Genomic DNA, 26,065 nt, shown 5'->3' with positions numbered 1-26,065 from the left:
TAATACAACAGTTATCAAAAACAGACATGGTCCCTGCCTTTATGGAGCTCTTAGTGGATTTGAAGAGTGTGACATGAATAAAAAATGACAAATAAATGTAAACCTACTATACTGTAATAAGCACTGCAGGAACGGGTTGTGAGTTTGTAATAGGAGAGTCTGACTAGTCAAAAAGGCTTTTCTGATTAAATGATGAGTAAGCTGATATTTGATGGAAAGGTAAAATAAGGAAGGAGGAGCCTTCCAAGGAATGGTCTTATGTGCCAAGCCCTGAGATAAGAGCTATCTGAGGGGAGAGGGTGATAGAAGGCCAGCGTGGCTAAGGATAGAGACATTATCAGAGACTGTCCTACAAGATGAGGCTGGAGAGGAAGGTAGAGACCAACCCACGCAAAGACCCTGAGGTATGATCCTTTGTACCTGGTATATTCAAGGAGCGGCAAGGATTCCAGCATGGCTAGAATGGTGTAAGCAAGGAAAGAATAGCAGAAAATGAGGTTAGAGAGGCAACAAGGTGCCAGATGGTCTTGTAGTGCTAACCAGTAGCACTTTTTGCAGTGTTCTCTATCTGCTGTCCGCTATGATAGCCACTACTCACTTTAAGCACTCAAAATGAGGCAAGTGCAATTGAAGAGCTAAATGTTTGATTTTATTTAATTTTAATGTTAATAGTTTCTATCTGCAATGTACAATATAGTGGCTATTAGACACTTGAAATGTGGCTAGTATAGCAAAAGAATTTAATTTAAATTTTATTTTAATTGAAATTGAAATAGCCATATGCAGCTAGTGGCTACTATACTGGACCATGCAGCTATAGCCTTGTGACCCTTTGGCTTTTATTCTGAAGTAATTAAATTTGAATTACCTAAGGCTTACAGCCAAATTGGTGTTTCGTTTTACTTTTAAGCTAAGTAACAAGAACCTAAAGATATGCATCATTTCCTTGACTCTCGTTTTTAATTGACATCTTGAGATGTACCTCATAAGGTGAGATGTAGGTAGTTAGAGCATATCTAACTTTTTCTTTCTTGCCTCAGCTTCTGTGTCCCTCATTAAAGCCATCCCTGACCCCCTCTAACTGAGGTAGATCCTCCCAGTTAACATTCTCATAGAATACTGTACTTTCTCTTCATATCTCTTGTTATGTGTTAATCTATGTAGTTATTTGTATAACTACTTAATATCTTTATCACAACTTCCAACCACACATAAGATTACAGTCTCTTCCCTGTACTCATCCATCTGCTTATTTATCCATACTTACTCTCATTTACCCACCTCTGGCCATATAGGAGTATGGACTCCTCTTAACCATCTCTATGCATCCCGGTTGCTTAAAACTATTGATAAACATAAATCACAATAATATCTTCAATTCATTAAGTAGTCTTTATTGAGAGACACCCCCTTCCCCACAATAAAAAGGAATTTAATCGTCTTAAAGTGAGATGCAAAAGAACTAGTAGAAAAGTACCTTGGTGATTTCTGTAGCTCAGACTGACATACTTTACAGCGACAACCCACTGTCAAGACTTCTCAGCTTTCACATAAGCCAGAAGAGTATACCGTAGTTTAAAGGAATTGCCCATTTTGAGACAGAATAATGATGGTATGTGACAAATGGCAGTTGTCTCATGGTGTTTCATTTAGATGGCTTAACCCAGTTCAATCATTAGGTCATTTAAGGCTGCATATACCCATATGTTGAGTTTGTCTTTGGGATTCATTCTCTCCATCAGTTCTTGTTCTGCAGCACGTGACATTGCCTTTCACTTACTTTGGTTCAAAGTGGACTGCTTTCTCTACTATATTAGAGAGTTGGAGGACTGTTGGAACATCTTAGGACAATTTCTGAATTGTACTAAGAAATAGAAACTTATCATTGAGGTATTCCCTCACATGAAATGTACAGTGACAGTTAAGGCTGAAGTGAGCATCCAGTGACGTGGCTTTCAGTCTTAGCCTGCCCCCAACTCACTGCGTCCCCGTCAATGTATTTAACCGCTCTATGCTTAAGTTAGAATCTGCAAAGAGAATCTTTCCTATTCCCTACCTCTTTCATGATAGTAGAAGTAATAAAATAATTCACCTTTGTGAAGCATACTAAGATCTTTCTACAAAACAAATTCAATACTAAGATTGTTGAGTGCGTTTGTGCATGATTGCCGGTGTTTCAAACCAGGTAAAACAGTAGCCTTTATTCAAGTCACCACCACAGGGGGCATCTTAAATGTAGGTTGACTCAGCTATGTGATAGCTTAGGATTTTTGTTAATATGTATTTCTCTCTTCCTGCCAAAACAAAAGCTTTGAGTCTGGAAGGAAGAATGAAGAGTAGTTGTTTCTCAGGAAACTAGTGCCACAATGAATTGTATGTATTTTAATTTGTTCCTTAAGCAGAACTGGCAATTAACTTGGAATACTAGGCCTTCCAGTGTTTTAATTTATGTATCACCATTCCCAATGAAAGAAACAAAACAGTAAAAAAGAAAAGCTACAGATTACTCTGAAAAGACACCAAGTTTCTCAGGGGAATGATTGTCGTAGGTGGTGCTCTGACCACAGCGCTAAGAGCCACAGTAATCCAGTGAGTAAAGCATGGCCCTTTTGGATGAAATTGTGCTATACATTTCTATTCCCATTGCTACTCCCAGGATTTCTTATCTCCTGCCCTGGCAAATCATAATACACACCCCCCCCCCATCTCTGTCCAGTGCACCCAGTGGGGGGGAGGGGGCAGAAAAGACAAAGTCATTTATATAATGTGTCTCCCTGCTGAGTCCCTAATGGCCAAAGCTTTTGTTCTGCATTCAGTGGCTGCATGTGATGGGCAGGAAGCTGCAGTCTCCCTTTGTTCCTTGGCCTTATTCAGCAATTTAGATCCATCATAAAAATCAAATATGCATGTTACAATCGCCTTGCCTACAACAGCTTCAATTTTCACCTTTCTTTAATTTGAACTCCACGGGGGAAGAAAGAACGAAGAGAGAAAGGGAGAATGGGGGGAGGAAAAAAATTGCTTTGTACTTTTGCTTAGTGGACTGTGAAAATAGGCAGTAATGAAAAAATATATATTTTTAATCTCATAGCTGCTTCCCACTCAAAACAACACATACCACCAAAAGGCCAGTAGAATCCCTTCTGAAAATGCCCTCAAATCATTCTGGTTAGTTCAAGCTCCAAAACTGGATGTGAAATGATGGGAAGAGAGAAAATTATGAGAGCATTACAAAAGGGTAGAGAGACTAAGGCTGTTTTGGGGGCTTGAGGAATCATCCTCTTCAGAGAGGTTATATCTACGTCACTTCTAATTATGGCCAAAAATGATGTTTTATGTTCAGCTGACTGTCATGAGTTTCTTTTGTAAAAGAAATGATTTGGGGAAAGGGTTCATAGGGGGAGTGAGAGAGATTACATTTAAATATATATTTCCTTTCCAAATAAAAATGAACAGATTGACAGAGATGTTTTTGTCCACTTATTGATTTGCACACAATATTTAAAATGTTTCTCAGAACTTCAAAGGATGTGTTCCCAGAGGTTCAAATAAATTTGCATCAGCAGCTGTGGTATTGATTATTCAGAAAAATACAGAAACCCTTTACCTACTCCATTATTAGACTTGAGCAATGAATGACTTTACAGAGGGGTTCAGGCCCTAATATAAACAATATGTCCAGTATTTATTCGATTTATTAAAAAAATAAAAGATCTGAAGACCTATGCCTCTTCATGCCTGGTTTCACTTACTAATATAGATTTCGAAGGTTCAAGCTAAAGTTGAAGCCGACTAGTTTGAAGATACTTTGCCTGTTCTTATAAATGGAGCTCTTTAAGGATAATTCCAGGGTGATTTGCTGTAGGCAATATTAGGCAGACACTGAACACAATGTAGGATAGATGCAAACTAAAAGAGAGATCTTGGGGATCATTCAAGGTTGAAAAGCTTTTGATTGCCTTTAGTGGAGCTTCTTCTGGAAGATGTACAGAATGAGTCTGGGATCAAAACCAATTTCACAAGTTTGATCCAGTTGTAATATGGAAATCCACCAGATTCTGCTATGACTAATTAAAGATGTGTGAAGAGGTTTTTCTTCTCCAACATTATTGATTTTTCTTTCAAACCCCCCAGTTTCACAGAGAAAATTTCTGGCATTTAAAAGTGTTCAATTTAGTACAGTTCACTGATGCATGTAATCTTTGCTAACTGCATTTCATTTTCTCTGAACTTGGTTTTTCAGGCCCACTTATGTTCTGGGTATATTTTAAATTTACTTTAGGTTTTAAGTGAAATTAAAGAAGCACCCAGGACATATGAGCACTGAGAGGATAAATGTACTATTTGGATTTTTAGTTGCATTTTTTTTCTTTCCTCCATTAGTATATAGGAAATTATCCATGCCCACAAAATAGAAGTGTAATTTTAAAAAGTATATTCCACACAATTTAATCTTACATATGAGTCAAGAGATTTGTTTATGTCTTGAATCTCATCTGTCCTGGAAAAAGTGAGTAAATTAAGATGAATAATACCTGGAAATCTGCAACATTGGAGAAACTGTGATTAGCACAACTCAGGCAAAAGCTCTGGCTCTGTGCCATCTCAACTTTTCTTTCTCTACCCCATCTTTTGACTCTGCCCCATATCTCTTAGGATATTGTGGATAGATACCACACCCTGTAACTTCTCATTAAAGTCAAGGCCATGTGCTGGCATTTTATGTTTTCAACTTCTCTCAAATGAGGACGATGCTAGACAGATGTTTCAGATGATAAACATTGCATGTTGGAGAGTGAAGCCCTTTCCCTTTGAATTTAAGATAATTTAAAGTGTAGTTGAACATTTTTTCTTCCCTGACATGTGGGAACTTTGCTCTGTCCTCAGTTCTCTCTTAAGAAATAAATTGTAGAAGGACTAGAGGAAAAATTGTTTGACTGTTTTCTTGACCAGTCTTCCTCGTTAGGCCACCTGTTTTACATTTCTGGTGATTCCAACTACTATCATTATTCTTATGTTTTAAAAATAAATGATAGATTTCTTTTCCCTCAAGATCTGAGAGTCCCTCAGCATTAAATACATGTCGAACTTATGCTAAGTCTCAATTACTCTGAAGCCCATCTCTCTACACACAATCATGGAGAGACTGAGAGTGCAGTCTGCAGAATTAGACAATCTCAGCTCATATTCTGTTTTCATTCTTGACCAGCTCTATGACCCTGGGCAAGTTAAGCTTTGGTGACTTCATCTGTAAAATGAGTGTATGAGGATAATAGTACCTAATTCATAGAATGGTTAGAGTTAAAGGAGATTATGTAAAGCGTTGCAGGTTAGGTTTCTAGGGAAGCAGACTCTAAGATGGACATTAACATTCAGGATGTTTATTATTTATTAGGGAACGCTCTTGAGATCAACACCTATGGAAAATGAACTGTAGTGCAATCCCACCAAAGACTTCTGCAAACCATGAAGGTGAGTTTTTCATCTGAGAGCTGACAGCTGAGCTCCATCTTCCTATTGGACTGCCATCAGTTTATGAAGTAAGTCCTCCACTCCAGAAGTGGGATCTGGGTGGCACGTCACAATATCTACCAGAAGTGTTTAGGAAGTAAGTGCTCAATAAATATTAGTTGTATAGTAGTGCCATTGTATATTTATCTATGAGACCAGTCTCATTTTTCAGTATCCCTAAAAATTGCTCCTATTATATATTTAAATTACAAGGGGCAGTATAGTATTGTGGTAAGAGCATAGCTTTGGAACTGGACTTTGTGGGTCTGAGTCCCAGTTCCTCAGTAAGCAGCTGTATGACCCTACTTACATTAGGATCTTGTGCCTCAGTTTCCTCATCTGTGAAATGGAAGTAACAATAGTACCTATTTTCATTGGGTTGTCACGAGGATTAAATGAACATTGCTAATATAATGTGTTTTCTTATACTTATTTTCTTCTCAAGTGCTGGTGCTTATTGTTATTTTCTTCTCTCAAGTTAAACATGTAATTAAAAAGTACTTCGGAATCAGATAGTTCTTAGAGTAAATCCAAGCTCTGTCACTTACTAGCTGTTTTGATCATGGGCATGTTATTTAATCTATGATAATCAGTTTCCTAATCTGTAAAATAGAATACTGATACTTATAGAATGCACCAAGAATATGAAAGTATTGTTTTAGGAACCTGTGTTTTAGTTCCATTTTGAAATATGGGAATAATCGGCACTCAGGATGTTGTGAAGGTTACATGAGTTCATGTATGAAGAGCATGTGGAATGATGCCTGACACAAAATACACATTCGAGGAAGTGTTAGCTAATATGATGATGATTATATGATGGTGATCATGATAATGATTATGTGACTATTGATGATCATTGATGATGATTATATGATGATGATGATTAGGTTATTGATGATTATATGGTGATTATATGATGATGATTATATAATGATGATGATTATATGATGATGGCGACGATTACTACTGTATAAAGCACTCTACACAGGGCCTTGCATGTAAAAAGCACTCAAATCTTATTTTTGAAGCTCATCATACATCTGTTTTCTTCTCTCCTTTTAGCTTTATTTCCTTTATTTCATCTGGCCTGCTGTTCCTTTATTCTTGATTATACCTTTCTTCTTCCTTCACTTGCTTAAGGTTTTTGAATGTTATGTGTGATTCAGCATTAAACCATATCCTCTAATATTCTTAAAAGAGACCCTTTACTTTCTTTTCTAAAAAAATTCTGGAATAATAAAGCTGACAAGTAATTAAACATTATCTTCAAGTACAGGAAGGCACTCACTACAGAAAGGTAGTTGCCAGTTCTTCTCCATCTTCAGTACAGAAGAAGAGAAATAGATTTAAATGTAGTATAAACATATGCTAATGAATCCCCTCTAGCCCACGATTCTCAATCTGTTATCCTAAAATAACTATAACTATTACTTGTTAGTGTGTACCTTGCTTGTGCTATGTTTTTCTGCTGTCATGTTATCTTTCCTGATTTCAAAATGGCAGGTACCCTTTATAAACTCATCAGAAAAGGATTTTGGTTTGGACCAGCCATCTACTATTTATAATGGCTTATAAACTATTCCTCTTTACAATGGTGTGTAATAATAATAAGGGCAGCCAAAACTTTCTTTTGTACTCCAGAGGAAATAAATAGCCTGAATAAATTCCCCTTATTAATACACAGAGGGTTTTTATGTTGTTTCAGATTTAAACACTGCCAAGTGTTTATATTTTACATTAAATTGTTAGTTTGACAGGGATTTGATAGTATAATTGTGGCCTTTATAATCAATCATGTAGAAAATCATCTTAAATAAACAAAAACTGAAGAAAAAGGAACATTTTTATTGGGTTTGTTCAATAGGAGTAAGAGGAAGATTGGCTTTAAAATAGAAGCAGACATCTGTGGAAATAAAGAAAAATCTGCAATTCCTAAAAACCTAGACTTCTCTTTTGAGGGTATTATCATATAGAGATCTAGGAAATAGCACAGCTTCAAGCGTATACCTTAATAGATGTATTAAAGCTACATTTTTGATGGCAGACAAAGCTATCGTCTTTATTCATACTTTGAACTACTTTAGCGTCTTCCACCCAGGGAACTCAAATTCCCACAAATTCTATACATAGTAGTTATCACATGTGAAATGTATAAAACATGAAACTTTTTCTTCCTGCAAGTCCATAGGAGTGTATGAATTATATCTCATAGTTTTTAGAACTTTTAGGGGGCTTCTTCCTGATTATCCCCACTGAAGGGAGACCTGTGTTGGTCTGTTTATTAGACTTATAGCACAAGAGAATTTCCAGTCATATTTTCCCATTAAGACATCTCTCAAAAGTATGAGAGGGCTAGATGGAGGAAGGGAGGGAGGGAGGTAGAGAGAGAAAGAGAGAGAGAAAGGGAGGGAGGGAGAGGGAGGGAGGTAGGGAAGGAGGGAAGGAGAGACACACACATATACACTGGAACCTTTATTTTTTCTATTTCGTATCGTGCTTAGCATGTAGTAGGTATTCAATAAATAAGAATAGTTGTGTGAGTCCATAAAAATTTGTTGTCATTTAAAAAGTGATTTTTTTGAGTTGCTATGTATTTATTATATCAATGTCCAAAACAATTCTGGAATTGCCTGTGGTACAGTCTTTTGAATATACTCGCCTTTTCATATCAGTTAACATTTACCGAATACCTCTAGTATTTATACTTTTTTCTATTTCTCTCTTCCCAAGATGTTTTTACTTATTTATTTGTTTGTTTATTTAATTTTCAATTACAATTGACATGCAATATTATTTTAATTAGTTTCAGTTGTACAGCACAGTGGCCACTATGTAGTTTTAGTATCATGATTTCACCTGTCAATGGTTCATCTATTTTCCATTATAACAAATGCCTGCCAATCTTCCTGTGTCAGTAACAATAACTGAATGCTGAAGGAGTACATTGAATAAGAAATTACAACTCCTTCAAGAGTTGTAATTTTAGAAACACATGTACAAATTAATATAGTACATAATACAGTGTTATAATAGTTAGTATATAGTGAGGAAGTGTGTGGGTGAGCTTCATGGAAGTGGTAGCATTTCAGATGGATCTTGATGACTATGGATTGAAAAATATGGGAGAAGGGTATAGTAGCCACTAAGAAAATTGTAAGCAAAAACCCAAAAGCAGAATAGCTCTTGGTTAGGTGAGAGAATAGTGAAATATTAGGTAAAAGCAGGAAAAGAAATAGGGAGATAGAACCCTGGAGCCAGAGTGCCTGGGTATAAATCTCAGTACTGAAACATGTTAACTATTTCCTCAACTATGAAATGGAGATAATATTTTTACCTACCTCACAGGGTTGATATGAAGAATAATATATACTCTGTACCTAGAACAACATCAGGCCCATAGCAAGCACTATGTAAGTGTTAGAATGGGAGAGAGTAGAGAATCTTCCCTGGAAGCCACTGAAAGCTTTTGAGTAGGAGGGCAAAAGATAAGCCTTGAAAGGATGATCCTGGTAGTAAATAGTTAATCGCCACAGAAGCATTAATTAAGAGGCAAAGATCTGGGAAGAAGAAATGAGGGCTTGGACTGGGGCATAACTGTGAGAATGGAAGGGGAAAGATGGGTGTAACAGATACTGCAGGGTCCCCATGACATGCCAATACTAACGTTTCAAGTTTTCAAATTGAGAGTATCGTTGTTTTTTGAAATAATCAAAAATCATTTGGAAATAAGTCTAGTGACTAAAGTGAGAGATTTGGGGTTATAAAACAAAGAAAGAAATGGATTTAAAAGTAATGAGATGGATTTTGTTCTATGGCTGATCCTACAGACAATTCCAAAAGAGATGTGCTAGAAAACAAAAAATGTATAGTACATTTATGAGAATAGATATACAATTTCCTCATGTTATTACTGTAAAGGAAAATAGTTGGTAGTATGAATGTTAGTATACTTATTTAATCACTTATAGTGCTTATACTACCTTTTTAATGAAAAATTTTAATAATGTTTAAAGATATCATAATTTATAATGATAATCTCTTGAATACATTCTTATAGAATGGAGATAAAAAATTCTTGAAGGATAAGGACCAGAATTTGGCCTTTTATTCATTTTATGGACCATTTCTTGCTGATAACTGTACCTCCTAGATGCTACCATATCTTGTTGACTTTCTTCCTTTCTATTACTATTTCTTTTTATATTATATTTAAAAAATAGCCAGTTAAAATGAAAAAAGGGAGGTTGGAAAAGCTAGTATTTGTTAATTTTAGGTACTACTAAAGCTAGGGAGGGGAACTCTTTTACATTTGGGTAATCCGAAAGGCTTTACATAGCTGTTCAAAGATGCATTCTTACACTACTATTTTCTATATTCTGTTGTAATCTTGATACTATTATTTTATTGGTTCTGTTAAGGGTCTCCTTAACATATTGTTTACCTGTGTGCAGTTCACTTAATATTGCTCTATATGCTAATCCAATTAGCGTTCTCTTGTCACCTTGCACCTGCTCTGGAATGATGAGAAATGGCCAAAAGCTTCCTTAGAAGAATTTTATATGATGCACTGAACATTGTGTATTACTTAAAACACCCTTTCAGGCAGATGCACCACAATGCAAGTTTTTAAGGTGAAATTGATAGAAGTGTTTCCAAGGTAAACATACTACTTATAGGCATATATGTTTAAAAATTATCAATTAATGAATACATAATGGGATATATGTTTGCACAATAATAATGTCACAAAAGGAGAATAGTTCGTAATGTCAGTTAGGAAGGTATCTTATGACTGGAGACTACATCAGGAACAGGGCTTTTTTTTCTACCAGATATGTCCAGGGAACTAGACATCTGTTTTCACTTTCTGTAGTGAAAAGTTTGAAACAATGTGTGATATTCTAAAAATGAAACAGAACTCCTTGATGAATTAAGAGCAGAAACCTGAATGGAAGTCATCGTGAACTGTAGTCTCTGCTTCTTGATGAAGAGACTCAGTAGGAAAAACCTTCAGTCATCAGTTTAGCAAAAAAAGTCAGCCTCCATTGGAGATACTGGAAAGACCTGGGATCTCTTTTGTCAATTGCAACATAGGATTTTCTTATTGATTTTTTTTTTTTTACCTAAGCCTCATTTTGTAGATGAATTCAAAATATCATTTGGCAGTGGAGATGCCAATAATTTAGTGTTTTTGAAACAATTCCTTTTTAGTTTAGAGTTAACTGTTTGCTACCTGTATTTTTTTGTTGTTTTTTACCAAATCCAAATATGTTGGTTCTTGCCAAGACTTATAGTGGGAGGTTGAGAGGCAGGAGATCAATTCAAACTGCTAATTCTTCAATATAACACCAGACCAGTGAAATGAATGAGATGGAACTCATGAAGGGTATGTTCCTAATTTCTAGATAAATCGTCAAAGAAAACAGATAAACATTCAAGGGTATGAGATTGAATTCTCAGTCCTGGATACCATTCTCTCCTCAAACGCCCAGTAAATTCCAAACTAACTCTGGGTCATAAACAGTTACCTGCTCTGTGTCTTTGTGTATGGGCTACTGTAACAAAATGCTGTAGACTAGGGAGCATATAAACAACAGGAATTTATTTCTTACAATTCTAGAGTCTGGAAAATCCAAGATCAGGGTACCAACAGATTTTTAGTCTGTGGTAGCGTACTTCCCGGCTCATAGAGGGCCATCTTTTCTCTATCTTCACTTGGCAGGAGGGGTGAGGGCTCTCTCTGGGGTCTCTTTTATCAGGGCACTAATCCCATTCCTGAGGGTTCTACCCTCATGACCTAATTTCATCCTTAAGGGCCCCAGCTCCAAATACCACAATATTGGAGGAATAGGTCTCGACATAAGAATTTGGGATGGGGGGAACACAAGTATTCAGTCTATAGCACATGATGTTGTCGTCTAGCTGTTCAGAGCAGTAAAACTGTACTACAGAAAAACGGAAATAAAAACGTCAGTATTTACAAGGACTTTTTGGCAAATGAAAGCAAGAACTTTATGTCTGTTGGAAATGGCAATAAAAACTTCAAAACTCATTGAAATAACACATTTTGTAACTCTTCAGCATTCTATTGAAATTCCTTTTTACAAATGCTTTAAAAGGAGTTTGGACAGTAATTGGGCATACAACTATGCAAAGAATTTAAATTGAGCTGAGGGCCTTCATGCAGATAAGACTCCTGATAACAAACAGAATTTTCTTATTTGTAGATGTTTTGATATAACTAGTTGATGTGCAGATTAACCTCCAGGGGGACATTGACTATTGTAGTATATGTAAGTGCTTTTTAAGTTATAAAGCATTATCAAATGTGTCTCTTTTAGGATTGCCCTATGCCCATTGGCTAGTATAGTTATACATTGTTTCAGTGAATATTTACCAAGTGCTTACTATGTGCCAACTACTCTTCAAAGTGCTGGAAAAACAGTAATGAATAAAACATGACATTAAAAATAGTAATGAATTAAATATATAAATAAAAATCCATAAAATGAAAGAAAAACATCATAAATAACGTCAGCTATCAATAAGTGCTGGGAAGAGAAAAAAAAAAGGAGGATATTGAGACAGTATGAGAAAGAGAGCGGACTGTGGGCAGGGAAGAAGGAGAGACGTTTTTTAGTACTTTAGTTGAGAAAAGTCAATCTTAGGATCTGACGGAGCCATGGGTATTGAGAAAAAGCCATAAATTCAAGGTAGAGGGAAACAAGCATTGCGGAGACTCTGTGATAGAAACAAATTTGGCTTATCAAGGAATGACAAGAAGTACAGGTCATAAAGTCCTAAATTTCTTGGGGACTCATGATCTTATAGCCATAGAATGGCAAATGAATGAAGGAAGAGAGCTAAAATCTCTTGACTCATAAATTTTGCTTTTTCTTTTTACTTGAGTCCTTTCATAGCTAAAGGGACAAGATGAACCATTTCAAAGAACAGAATTATCTTGACTGTTTTACTACTTTCCCCTAGTGTTCTAAGAAATCGTTATCTTTGAATACCATGTCTCTATTCCTCCTCCTTCGATTATTCAGAAACATCCTCTCCAATGACTATTTCCTTACAAATTTCCAAAGGAAATAGATGATTTTTAAATGCTTTTTCATCATAACCTTATCAAAGGAAATGAAAACAAAGAAAATGCTGAAGAAATGTACATTACAGTAATTCTGCCTTTTAAACTAAATTCTGCCTTTGTTATAATAGATTTAGGTCATTGTGTTCCATCAGGTCCATGCTACTTATATGTGAATTTCGGCAGGTTACTTCTCTTGAATCTCAGTTACCTCATCTATAATATGTAGAGGTGACTACTATTTTATCTCACAGGGTCGTGAGGATTACATGACATCATGCACATGAACTGTTTAGCATAGTGCTTAGCACATAGTTAGAATAGAAAATGTTTAAGGTGTACGTACTGTTATCATATTATCATGAAAAGCTTCATTTTTCCAATTACCTCTCAATAAACCTTTTCTAAACTTTTTAAACTAGCCCCGGTAACTTTTATATTGGCTTTTCCCCCAGCTCATGTCACTGATCAAATGTCTTTTCTCCTGTGTACAACTGAAAAAAAAGCTGTATATTTAGAGACTATCCTTTGGTAACAAAAATGCCAGGAGTCAGTCGTGTATTAAAAACCTAGTATTAATTCAGGCTTCTGTCAAGCCCCTGACAAAGCCTATACATACTATATAGCTATACCGAGAATTCCAGAGCATAGGTGAAAATGTGTGAGTATATAGCCCTTGATCTCCTGAGCTGCATTTGGCAAGTTTCCAGGTATTCATTTCTATCTAATTAATGACATTCCTGGCATATGGGGATCATATAACACAGAATGTGTTCATATTCTGCAAAAACCCACTTTGTTCTCCACCTGCAAAAAAAAAAGGCAACCTCTGCTTTTCATTTCTTTATTGTGTCGTTTTGAATACAGTTCTTCTCCCTCCCTGTCCCTTTACTCCCCCTCTTTCTCTTCCTCCCTCTCTCTCTCTCTTTTATTCCCTCTCTGGTCCCTCCCCCACCTTCCCTCCTTTCTCCCCCCCACTCCCTCCCTCCTTTCTTTTCCTTTCCTCCCTCCTTTTATTGTCTAGTGGAAGGAGGAAAGGAGAAAGCACATTGAGGGAATGGGGATAATAGGAGGAAATCAGCATCATCACCTGAACTGATTCTAGAAGTTTTCCTGAAACTCAGAAATGGTTTGCTTCAATAATGCTAACATTATCATGGTCTTCTCAGAAGACCGTAACCATTCCTATGGCCGGCCACATTTTAGCTTCTGCTATTTTCCTTGCCTAAAATACTGCTGCTTCTCTTCGTCTGTCCTTCAAGACCCATCTTAAATCTCACCTCTTCTAATAAATCTTACTAACTTTGGACCTTACTTGATCTTTTTTTCTTCCTCCCACTCTGCTATTGTATACTTTTTGATATTTAATTCATATTATTTAGCCTTGTACGTACATTTAAGCCTTGTTTTCCCAATTAGATTTTAAGTTTTTCCAGAGCAGTGATCATGTCACATACCATTTGTTTCTCGTTGTTTCCATCGCTCCCCACCCCAACCATGATCGTGCCTTTAAACACTTGACCATTCCTTCTCCTTTTGGGAAGAAGGCATATTAGCAAGATTCTAGAACTTTTGAACTGAATCAAAGACAGCTGTATATTTTATAACATTATAGACACTGTATTGGGAAAACTTAGCTGTTATTATTGACATTTACTGTTCTACTTGTTTATAAAACAAAACCTATTTGCAATAATAGATCCAGGCCAGTTTGAATGCCTCAGGGATACCTTCATACCCAGTTTCACCCCAAATTTCCAAGTGAGTTTAGAACATCTGGGTCTGAACATCCAAGTCAAATCTGGGGACAAGTCAGGCGAACTCACAAATAAGATAAATCTTTGAAAAAAAATTAGACTTTTTGTTTCTCCTATTCTATGCCTTTGATTTATTTAGCTTCTCATTTGTATCACCACCAGAAAACAAAGAATGAATGCCATTTAAGTTTTTAAATTTTTTTGTTGATAGCTTTAGTAATTTGGTTAGAGACATTGGGGGAAAGTCTGGACTAAAAGGATATTTAGAAACTCTGATTTTCATTTATCCACTCCTGTATTTTGTTAGTTAATGACAACCCATAGAAACAGATTAACACATAAAGGAAAGATCACTGTATATCCTCAGAAGAAAATAATACTTATTGAAGTTAAAAAATATGGGAGATAATAAAGAGGATGGTAGCTAGTGAGCTTTGTTATATAAACCAATGAATATCATTGAAATCCTGAATAAACAGGTCATCTAAGAGAGGAAGATATCTATACTTGGTAACTGCACCCTGCTATGTAAGTTTAAAAAGGAAGGAGAGAAGACAGTGCTGAGCGAGGAGACATGTATACCTGGATGTGCTCTATTAAAAGAGGCGCTTGATTGCTCAGTAATTGCAGAGCCAGACTCTTGGGGAGGCCTTTGTCATCCCTCCTTGGCTGACACCAGACATAGTGTGGCTCTGTGATAAGAAACAGAGGACCAGTGTCTCCATGGTAACTAACTGAGCTCTATATATTACACCTCATTACAAATGAGGATAGATAGTAAAATTATATATTAACACAGAGAGGAATATATATGTGTGTGTGTATGTGTACGTATGTATATATCTTCTATCTAGAAACTGAATAAAATAAAAATGTGATTGCATTGAAAGGACAAGTTTGATAGGCCTTTTTTCCCCATTGGTGCAGGTAAATATTTCATTTTTCATTTCCTCTAATGGTTTTGTTCTGAACCCACCCAGCTGTAGCTTGAAAGATTAATGATGGGCAGCAAAAGAACCTGGGAAGAGGCAGTGAATGAATAGAAACCAGCACCAGAGAAGAAAGAGTACTGCCTGGCCTTTGGGACAAATAAATAAGGATTTACTAAGTCTGCTAGTTTCATCCCCATAGCAGGAAACCTGGAACCTATTAGAATGGAGACCTGGAGACTTTTATAATGTAATGATTCCTAGAGTCCCAAACTTGCATAGATTAGTGACAGGAAAAAAGAAAGAGGGAAGGAAAATCAGCAGTTTCTTTTCTAATGTTCTGTAGATATTGATTTTACTTTAACACAACTAACTTCACAGCGTCTCTCTTCACATAAGACCATGACACTTATGTATAGATCTTTATAAGGTTAAACACATGTTCTGAAAACTCAGCCTGTCTGTGTCATGTATTTTAAAGAAAAGAAATTAAAGAAGTCGTTAGTGAGTAAACCGTTAACACTAGAAATTAAAAGTTTTGATTCAAGCCACAGAATGCAAATATTTGGCCAGAGAACAAAGACCCAGGAGCTTTTTGCAAGTGTTACATTAGCTTTGATGTATTAGTCCATCTGCTCTTAGATGATTAAACTCTGAAAGAAGGACCCTTGGTAGCCCAACAGAGATTTTTGCTGATCCTTAAGGTTGGTTTCTTCCCTACCTGTGTCTCTTTTTCAACCACTCTATTTTCTGAAGAAATATTTAGGTCATTGCAAAAAAGGGTGTACAAAATAGCTCTTTCAGCTAATTTTCTGCCTTTCAGTCCTTCTCACTGATTTCTTGTTCTTCCACAAGGCTTGTGAAAACTCTTTATTAGAGTTGTCCAAGGTAAAGGTGACCAAGAAAACTGAAGTAGATTAGAAGAATGAAAACATATGTCCACACAAAAACTTTTACACAAATGTTCATAGCAGCATTATTCATAATAGCCAAAAAGCGGAAATAACCAAATATCCAGCAACTGATAAATGGATGAATATAAGGTGGTATATCCATACAGTGGAATATTATTTGGCAGAAAAAAAGAAATGAAGTACTTACACGTGCTACAATGTAGGTGAACCCTGAAAACATTATCCTAAGTAAAAAAATGAGTCATAAAAGACCACATGTTGTATGTTTCAATTTATAAGAAATTTCAAGAATAGGAAGATTAGCAGAGACAGAAAATAGATGAATGGTTGCTCTAGGGCTTGGGAAGGGGGCACGGAGTGACGAGGTAACTGCAAAGGCTACGGGGTTCCTTTGTGGATAATTAAAATGTTCTAAAGTTGATGGTAGTGATGGTGTAAAAACTTTGAATTGGAAATTTTAAATGGATGAATTGCATGATATATGAATTATATCTTGTAAAACTGTTACACAAATAAAGAACCTAGGTGGAGATGAAGATGGTGATCTATAAACTAGGATGACCATATGTTCTGATTTACCCAGAATTGTCCCAGTTTTTGCCAGTTGGGCCAGTGAACTATTAATAGCCCTGCTTTCACTTTTAAAAGTGTCCTCTTTGGATGCTAAACTATATGGTCACTATATATATAACCAGAAATACTATGATTTTCTGCAGTGTGTCCTAAAGTTACCTAATGAAAATATTACTTGGGGTTCCTATTAAAAGTAAAGATTTTTATGTTCCTCCCATGGATTCTGATTTAGTAGGTCAGAGGTAGAATCTCTTATTTTGTACTTTTAATTATTATCCCAGTGATTCTTATGAATTTTTGGCACTTACTATTCTACTTGTTTATAATAAGAGGTGACAAAATTACCTTTTGAGCAAATAGAATTCCATGGAGGTATGAGAAGGCTCGGCAGGAAATTTGCCAGCTGTAGAAGGCTGGAAATTAATTCTGACTGTGATGAGGATCAAGAAAACAATGGGGATAACATACAGCACAAATGATGCTTCTAAGAGATATCCTTCCCTCCTTCTTTCTCTTTGTAGAAGAAAATAGATCTAATGCTTATTATTCCTTTTTAAGGACTTTATTTATTATTTACACTTAGAATTGACATTCAGTATTATTTTATATTAGTTCATGTATACAGCATAATGATTAGACATTTGTATAATTTACAAAGTGATCCCCCCAATTAGTCTAGTACCCACCTGGCACTATATACAGTTATTACATATTATTGACTATATTCCCTATGCTGTACTTTACATCCCCATGACTATTTCATAACTACCAATTTATACTTCTTAATCCTTAATGCTTATTATTCTGTAAGAATGAGTATGGATAAAAACCAATAATGGTCCAGCTGGAAGTTTCTTGAAAGTGGCCAAAGGTAGAGGCAGGTGGGTTCTGGAATGTTCCTGGCTATTGCCGTCCTACCTCAGAAGCTGATATCCATTGTCCTCACTCCGATCCTATAGCCCCTGACTCACTTTTTATGTTGTTCAAAATTTTGTTGAGAACCCTCTAACACCTAGGTTTGGGGACAAAAGTAGAACACGCAGATGAGGCATATGAGGCAAGAAAATGCAAGGAGAGATTTTTTTAAAATTGTCATAGATGCCCAAAATTCATATGTTGAAACCTAACACCCAACATAATGGTATTTGGAGCTGGGCCTTTGGGATCCTGAGAGTGAAGCCATCATGAATGGAAATTGCATTCATATAAGAGACCCCAGAGAGGTCCCTTGCCTCTCCTGCCACGTGAAGATGTCTATAAGGCGGGAAGCAGACTCTCACCAGAAACAAAGTCCGTCGGTGCCTTGATCATGACCTTGCCAGCCTCCAGAACTGCAAGAAATAAATTTCTGTTGTTTATAAGCCACCCACTCTATAGTATTTTGTTATAGCAGCCTAAGGAAACTAAGACAACTAACTACAAAGAGGAACAAAGGAAAGTAAGCCATAGTTTTTAAAAATAAATATGAGCAGTAGGACATATAGCACAGTATGAACCAAACTTTGATAAAAAACAATCTGTCATAAAATGCATGTATATAGAAGTATGCATATTATTAAATATTTGAAATTTGTAACTTACCTGAATACAACATTAACATCTGTTTAAAATGCTTAGTCTTTATTGCTTGTTGTTCATATGGAAGAACTCTTCACAGTTTCAAAGTCTGAAATGAAAATCGTGCTGAAGAAGCCTGTACATTCCCACATGTACGGAATTGTCATTAAATGTCTTGAGGAGGAGTTAAAAGTCCTTATGAACCTGTTCTCTCATTTGGCCAGATTGCTTTAATTCTTAGCCTTTTTTGCTTCTTTAATCAATCAAGAAAAAGCTCTCCTGCAGATTCAGAGCTCAAAAGTACACTCCTCCTTGCTCCTGTCCATGCCCAAGCCTCTTGATCTCTAAGGAAAAGGTTGACATCTGGGGAGATTTTTTTTTGTTCCACTTTGTTCCAGCAAGCTGTTTGAAATATTCAGGCTTTTTACTGAAATTTGAGAGTCGTCTTTCTCTCTCTTAGTTACTGTCTAAAAATTTTCAATATTTTAAAAAGGATTTCTAAATTGTTTTAAAAAAGATTCCTAATTAGTTGATGAACCTCCAAGGTGAATATTACTGTTATTAAATAGCACAAATTAAATTTCTATAGTTGTTAAGCTGCTACTTTTTAATGGAACATTTCATGCATGCCTTTTAGGCTTCAATATTATATTAGTAAGACGTGTTAACAGATCAATGTGGCAATGTTAATTACCACAAGAATAGTTTGATGTCCAGATTTGGTGCTTCTGTATGATTGGGCACCTATGGACTGGCAATGAAAGTAGCAGTTTTAGCAATGTCCAAGAGACACAGATTTGGAAAAGCTTTCAAAAGTTTTGACCACATGATTACAAATTTTAGTCTGATGCAGATTTACTAGATTCTGGTAAGTAATAGGAATGAAAAGGAAAGGAAAAAAACCTGTGATGAATTCCAGGTAACTGATTTCAGATGAGATCCTTAAGTAATAAAATACCAGCAGGTTTAGTAGACTCATAAACATGAGGCTACATAGGACTAAGGTAATAGACAGATGACATCAGAAATAAAGTAAATATGAGGCAATACCGTGCCTTGAATTCTGATTATGGGCAGGAAGTGAGGACTGAGAATTCTGAACACTGAGGATTACAAAAAAGAGAAACAGTAGCAAGGGAAAGCAGTTTAAAAATTAATTCTGATATATTTTAGAAGGGACTTTATTGAACTTGAAATGAGAAAATAACACCCTCTAATATTTTAATTGTTGCTTCTCCTGATCCTGATCCAATATTTCAGTTCTAGGCTTCTATTAAGGTACTTCATAAACCCTGGCTATCAACCAAAGGCCAAGTTATGATACATTCTGTTTTAAACAAATCCAAATAACATTGAACTAGAAAAAGAAATGAAATTCATGTAAGGCATTGCTGTGTTTGTAGAAGACCTGGTTAGGGTGGAAAAGCAGGGTAGCAGTAAAGAACAAAGGCTCTGATATCAGATAGACATTATTTCCTCTACTTCCTTTCTATGTAACTGTGTGTGGACCTGTGATTTAACCTATATGACCTTTGATAAGCCTGCAGTTAACCTAAGTAGGTATCACCAGTTTTCTACAGTGTTTTTACTGTTTTACACCTCCACCAGCCATGTTTTAGAATTCCGGTTTCTTCTCATCCTCACCAACATAATAGTGAGTGTATGGTAGTTTCTTGTTGATTGTTGTTTGCATTTCTCTGCTAACAATATTTAGCATTTTTTCATGTATTTATTAGACAGATATCCTATTTTGTGAAGTGCCTGTTCCAATCTCTTATTTTTTAAGATTTTTTTTTTGTCGTATTGGTCTGTAGTTTAAAAAATATATGTTCTTGGTATCAATCCTTTATTGAATATGTGTATTGCAAATATCTTCTCCCACTCCGTGCCTTGCCATTTCATTCTTTTAATGATGTCTTTGATGAACAAATGTTTTTAATTTTAAAGTAGTCAAGTTTGTTAATTTTTTCCTTTAGCACTTTGTGTGTCCTGTTTGAGAAACCTGTGTTTACCGTAAGGTCTTTTCTAAGAGTTTAGTGGCTTCATTTTAAAGTTTAGATCTTTAATCCATCAATAATTTATTTTAGTAAGAGTATGAAGCAGGGATTCAATTTTAATTTTTTTCCCAAATGCTCTTACAGTTGTCCAAAAACGTTTCCTAAATAATTCATATTATTTATATTTTAAATGCCATCTTTAGGGCATTTTCAATCACAGCGACTCTGTAAGTTTATGATGTGAAACTCTCTAACACTTAGCAATGTTCAAAAAATATAAAAACATCAAAGACACAGGTAAACTCAGACAAAATATTTCTGCAGCAAAACAATGAGTGGAGCTGAAGTCAATGGCCTCTCGTGGTGTGGGTTTTAAAAATGGGGCAGGGACCCCCATATTTACCAGGAGGTTAGCCCCTGTGAGATAAGGAGTATTGAAAGTGCTCCAGCCGTGCCAGGGGTGTGAATCCAGATTACCACATGAATCCAGCAGCCTGAGTAAGAGATCATCATCTCATGAAAGAAGCTTGCGGGGAAAGAGTTTCCAGTTACTACAATGGGCTGTGACTTTCAGAAAACTTCAGGATACATTTGATCGAAGACACATTCTCATAATCAAAGCTGCCCGTGAGCTTTGTAACAGCATCAGCTGGAATCCTAACATGCCAATATCAGACCTCATCCTGGACTAGGGGACCAGGATTTGGGTGAAGGTAAACATAAAACTATCTTTTAGGGATTGAGTTTGACACTGGAGGAAGAGAGAGGGGGAAAAAATAAGCCTCATAGGTCAAAATTCCAGAACAGATAAACAAGTTTACTCACCTGAAAGAAGCCAACCAGATTAACAATCAGAATATGAATTCACTCCAGAGAGAGTTAATGTCATGGAATTTTAAAATAAACATATTGAGGCTGCTCAATGAGATAAACAAGGAATAATTTCAACGAAAACAAAACAAAAGACAAAGAATGAAGAAATCGCTTCTAGATTGAAGACCACAAGACTTATAGAAATGCACGAATGCAGCGAAGTGATGGTAAGACAGCAGCAGGAAACAAAACACTGGCTGTTATTACTCTGGGAAGAAGTAGAAGAAAAATATTGGATGACGATAACATTGAACACAGATTAACATTCAAAAAAGCAAATGAGTAAATTGAACAACTTAAATAAAAACAAAGTTTTAAAAAGTTTGAGAGAGACAATGATAGATACATGAGACAAAGGAGATCTAACATATGCATAACTATAGTCTCAGAAGAAGAGAGCAAAAACAACAAAATAGAACAAATATTTAAAGATATAGTTAAAAAATTCCCAAAATGAAAATTATGAATCTTTTACATATTGAAAGTGCCACACACTATGTGTATGTTGGAACAAAATTGACCCCAATGAGGAGCTCCAGAGCCAAGATTTCTTGGTGGAGAAATCCTGTGTTTCTCAGGTATTAAGTGGGCCCTGGTACCATCACCTAGGTCAAGTCATTGCTGGGACTGCCCTGAGAAGAACATGCCTCCGGCTACCACTGCTTTGCTCAGTCATTGCCCAGCTACTTCTCTGAGAAAAGCATGACCTTGCTAAAGCAGACTCTTCTGAAACTAATAGCTGGAGACTGTTAACTAACCACACGGCTTAACTCAGAGCTGGGCAGCACATCTCCATGTCTGCTACAGATCACTCCTTCTGTTGTACAGATCTACTCCTTCATACCCATGAAGACAGCAGCTCTTCTAGAACTCTGATGGACCTCTATTCCTGAGTGGAAACTTAGAATAGGGAAATCAGCGGCATGATCTACAACCTCACTGCTGTAAGTGGATTTGGGAACTACAACAGGTAACTTCAGCCTCCACTTTCCATTATAATTCCCCTCATCCTTAGCTGCTACTACTGCTTGTCTCAGTAACTAGCCTGGTTGAGCAACTAAAACCTTCATTTCTGATGGGCCTGGGTCCTTGCTAACCATAATCTCCTTAGACTGGGATTAATGCCCTTGACAATTCAGTCACAATTGGACAGAAAAATACCAGGAGATGCCTGACTATATGACCTGAGTTTCACACATATTCCTTTCTGCCCCATCATGTAGCAGAAATCCTAGTTTTCTTCCATTTAAGGTAATTCTCTCAGACTAGACCAGTAACTCCTCTTACAGGGAGCCCAGCATGCTCATGTGGCAACTGTAGCTTGTAGCTCAAAAAATAACAATTTGAAGGGAGTCTTGCTATATCCCTGTGAGTGTGTCCCCAATTTGAGAACCAGGACCTCTAAGAGTTCAGAATTGTGGAGCTGGGAAACACAAAATCCCCTGGTGTAGGTCATTGTAAGAGAGGTTAAATGGGACACCTCCTGCTTCCATTCCTTGGTTCCTGGATCCTGTGTCCTATTGAAGACTCAAGCACCACATAAAGGTCTCTGATTCAATGTATATACCGTGACCTGGAGGATTTCTCTCCATCCTTGAAGGATATTGCCTCTGAGCTGGTGCTTCAGCTATATCTTCAGTAGTCTATTCCAGTGCTGGCAGCTTCTAGGTGGTACACTAAGTGATACAACAGGTGGATCCCATGGGCCCACTTCTGCACTCTCTTTATTGTAAAGTGGATTCCCTGGTTGGATACTATGTTGTGTGAACTTTTATACATATGGATCAGGTATTCCTTAAGCCCCTAGACAGTAATGCTCGCTGAGGCCCTGAGGGATGGAAAGCCAAACTCATCTGGAATAGGTATCATCAGTTCCTATGAAGAAGAAACTGCTGGCCCTTCCGGATGAAAGGAACTCAATGTAATCAACTTTCCATCTAAAGGCTGGTTGCCATATTGGAAGCTCAGTATTGGTGTCTATTGCCGGCAACTTGGACATTTAGAAACAACAGTAGCTAGATCAGCCTTGGTCGATGAGAGTTTATGCTGCCGGGCCCATGTATAGCCTCCATTTCTACCATTCTGGTCACTTCATTTGTAATTATGCCTGTTGTGCTGCATGGCCAATGATAAAAATTGGGTAATGTTAACTCACTAAGTCATTTTGTTTACTTGGTTGTTTAATGCTCCTTTCATGATATATCCTTTGTGGTGAGCATATAATGTGTGATACAGAGATCTTCACACTTCATGCCTGCTCTCATAGGCCTATCCGTGTGTCTTTGCTTCAGGACTTCTGGTCTCCAGTCTTTCAGTGTTTTACCTTTCAGGTCCCGGACTAGTAAGCCTGACCATTTGTCACTGCCTGGGACATATTACCACAACCCACTTCTCCTTCCACACAAAGTGGATGACCACTGCCCAAACCTCCAACCATTAGGAAGATTTTCTCTCTTCACTGTCTTTTAGGGCCACCCCTTAATGAGGCTGTGATGCAGCTGCCATCCATTTTTGGCTTAGGACTAACCCATTTATTACCTCAAAACTCAGGCTTTCAACACCTCCTTCATATGGTTTACACAGGTGTATGTATATTGGTGTGTTGTACCTAGGTTGTACATAGGCCATAGACGTAAACTGAAGGAGAGGTTCTGGTGGACTATGGCAGATGATATGGGGGTCTGGTCTACCTATTCATGCAGCCTATCCTATATGTACTGTTCACGATTATCCTACATGTACTAACTTACAATGGATTACTGGTAGGTCACCTTAGCTTTATGACTTGCTGAGTTCAACAGTACTGGACATAGGTCACTAGGTGTCCTATGGTCAAGTGTTCTATCTGTTAGATCTCAGTATCATGCCAGAGCTGTTTGTAAAAGCCATGTAATTTTATGCTGCATACGCATGGCCTCACTCCAGGACCTTAGGGCTCAGGTTGTGATTCTTCTTTTAGGGCTTGCTACAAACACACCACATTTTTTTATCACAATTGATACCTACACCATTCTAGGGTCTGCTGGAGTGTGCTGAGCCACTTGCACCACAGCCTTTACCTTCTACAGAGCTCTTTTGCGTTCCTGGACCCATTCAAAGCTAGCACCCTTCTGTATTATCTAATATGTGGGCCAGAGCAGTATTCCTAGTTATAGAAAGTATTGCCTGCAGAACCTGAAAGGCTTAATAAGCATTGTGCCTCTTATAAATAATGACAGTATTACCTCTTCCTTTCTAGTTTAATACCTCTTATTTTGTTCTCTTGCCTAATTGCATTAGCTACATTTTCTATAACACTGCTAAATGATAGTGGTGAAAAGTGAACTACTGAAAACTTCTTGGCATGCTGTATTTTGAAGGGGAAGGGTAGCTCTTTGATAATTAAAAAAAATTTTTCTCTGATACTTAATCTATTTAGATTTGCTCTGCCCTCTAGGCACATTTTCATAATTTATATTTTCCTTAAAATCCATCCATTTCAATATTTTCAAGTATATAGAGAGTTAAAGTAATCTGTTATATGTTTTATATTTCCTTGGAATCTCTTATTTCCCCATTCTTTTTTTCTTCTATTTTTATTGAGATAAAATTAACATACAGCATTGTGTAATTTTAAGGTATACAGCATGATTCGACTTAAATATATTACAAAATGTTATTTTTCCATTCTAATTTTTATACTATTTATGTTTTCTACCCTTTTTCTTGGGTAGCTGACTGGTTTGTTGGTGCCTTTTAATTTCTTAACTTTGGAAGTTAAAATTTTATTTTTATGTGAATAACATAAATTAACAAATACTTAAGATTATATATTTTTCTCTGAGCACTATGGTTATCCTATATGGTCTGATGTATGCTTTTCTGTTATTTTTTAAAAGAGATTAATTTCGTGTAATTTTGGTTTTGATTTCCTTTTTGTCCCAATAGTTGTTATGAAAGTTGTGAAAATGTTTCCAGAGTGTTTTTCCCCATTTGATCAGAGAATTTTATCTGCATTATTTCTGCATTTTGGAATTTATTGATTTTTTTTTAAGGCTAATATATGGTTAACTTTTGTGCATTTTCCAAGGTTCTTAAAAAGACAATATATTATGTACGTGTGTGTGTATATAGAGAGAGAGAAAGAGAGGAAGATAGATATGTATGTATAAATATAATATATATATTAGCTACATATTGAACATATTACTGATTGTTGGGTCTTCATTATGGATATATTATCTATTTCCATATAACAGTTACTCCTGAATATAGCAGCATTAATCATTAAACATTTATTATTTCACAGTTTCTGTGAAACAGGTATTCAGGCACAGTTTGGTTGTGTCCTCTAGGTCAGAGTCTCTCATAAGGTTGCAGGTAAGGTGTCAGCCAAGATAGCAGTGATCTTAAGTCTCAACTGGGTGGGATCTGCTTCCAGTCTCACTCATCTGGCTGTTATGAGGTCTCAGGTCCTCGCTGGCTGTTGGCTAGAGATACCAGCTCCTTGCCACTTAATGCCTTTTCAGAAGGCAACTTACAACATGGTAGTTGGTGTCCCTCAGAGTGAATGAGGGAGAAAGCAAGAAAGAGAGTGATCAAGATAGAAGTACGAGTCCTTTTATAACTTAGTCTCAAAAATGATATCTCATCACTTTGCCACATTCTTGTGTTTAGAAAAGTCACTAGGTCCAGCCCACACTCAAGGGGAGAAGATTACACAAGGGCATAAATATAAGAAAGCAGGGATCATTTGAGATCATTTTAGAAGCTGTTTATTGTCTTCCTTATTTCTCCTGCACATGCAAAATACATTAGTTCTCCTTCCCAGGTCCCCTAAAGTCTCATTCAGGTACATAGCATCAGCTCGCAGTTCAGAATC

The sequence above is a fragment of the Pteropus medius genome, unplaced genomic scaffold (assembly GCF_902729225.1).
Source record: "Pteropus medius unplaced genomic scaffold, Ma_sr-lr_union100, whole genome shotgun sequence".
NCBI classification, from domain to species: Eukaryota; Metazoa; Chordata; class Mammalia; order Chiroptera; family Pteropodidae; genus Pteropus; species Pteropus medius.
Note: the sequence above shows the minus strand (reverse complement) of the source record.